Source organism: Asparagus officinalis, chromosome 8 (genome assembly GCF_001876935.1).
Source record: "Asparagus officinalis chromosome 8, Aspof.V1, whole genome shotgun sequence".
Lineage (NCBI taxonomy): Eukaryota > Viridiplantae > Streptophyta > Magnoliopsida > Asparagales > Asparagaceae > Asparagus > Asparagus officinalis.
Genome location: NC_033801.1, coordinates 128,279,773 through 128,280,935, shown reverse-complemented (window position 1 = coordinate 128,280,935; position 1,163 = coordinate 128,279,773). Strand labels below are relative to the sequence as shown.

The 1,163-nt window shown below is 38.5% G+C and overlaps 1 protein-coding gene across 1 annotated transcript in view; it reads left to right on the top strand.

Moving 5' to 3' along the window:
• LOC109820157 (ankyrin repeat-containing protein At5g02620-like) overlaps positions 903–1,163 on the top strand; it is a 10,070-nt gene continuing 9,809 nt past the window's right edge. The window contains exon 1 of the mRNA XM_020386258.1: positions 903–977. The gene's annotated coding sequence lies outside the window, so the exon portion shown is untranslated. The remainder of the gene's footprint in view (positions 978–1,163) is intronic.

Below are 1,163 nucleotides of genomic sequence, written 5' to 3'. Positions count from 1 at the left end.
ACCATCTTTCGGTACGCCATATCAGGTAGCTACGTCCTTTTAGATGTTGCAGCCCGCCAATTTCCCACTATCTAATCACGCGCAAAAATTCTCCCTGTCTAAAGTAGGTGTGGGGCCCAGCTGATGTTCGTTAATAGTCCTGGTGTAACGGGTACACCAACCCGCTGCACGAGAGCTTAACCCGAAAACCCATCTAACCCGACCCAATAACATATAAGGCCGGTTCGGGTCATTGATCCGTACCCATTCTTGTTGTACTGAAATCCGATACTGGGTGCAAATTATTAGTTCGGATTTTAGATATGCTGAAGCTCATGTAGGAGTTCTTTAACGATTAAAAGTTTGAAATGATCCAAAAGATCGCAGGACAACCCGTGCATATTACTTGGTCCAGAAATGTCATTGACTTATTGTAAGAATACATAAGGAGAATACAATGAAGCAATCAAAAAATAAAAATGACAACTGTAAAATATACAAAATCGTAACCACTCTATGGTAGTCGCATATGCAGAAGATAACAATTAATAGGCTCATATGGATGCCCACAAGCCGACACGTTTACCCTACTTTTATGCAAATCATAAGAATTACCCTTATCAGTCACATTCTCTATAATGATGTGCATATCTACGTTAACCTTTAATTATTTGTTTCCCAATTCTAACCAAAGAAAAAGTAACCTATAATTTTTTCTTATTATTATTAGGCATTAGCTAGTCGAGTCGGGTCAAATTCCACAATTTGCCCAGACCCGTGTCCTCCAATTACAACTCTATCTTTTGACCCAGATGCGACCCTTTTCGTTTCGGGTCGGATCCAAAGCAGTTTGGTGCAGTTTAGCTTACATAAAACCGTGGGTAAAGCTTAACGTTTTCCTCTCACAAAGTTGGAATAAAAAAGAGAGACAGTGAGTTCAGTATCTTCCACTGAGAGAGATAATTGCTCGTCAACGGCCATTGTTTTCGCTTCTCTCGGTGAAGTCTTCGCCAAACTCTCTCCTTTATTATTTTAAAATAATTTTATTTAGAAGAAATTTATGGGTTCTTAACTAATTTTAAATTCTCTGCGCCTTTTGCTCTCAATTATTGCCCGAGAAATCATTTGACACGAGATGCCTCTTTGAATAAATTTGGAAATTTTGATTTTGAGTTTTGAATTGA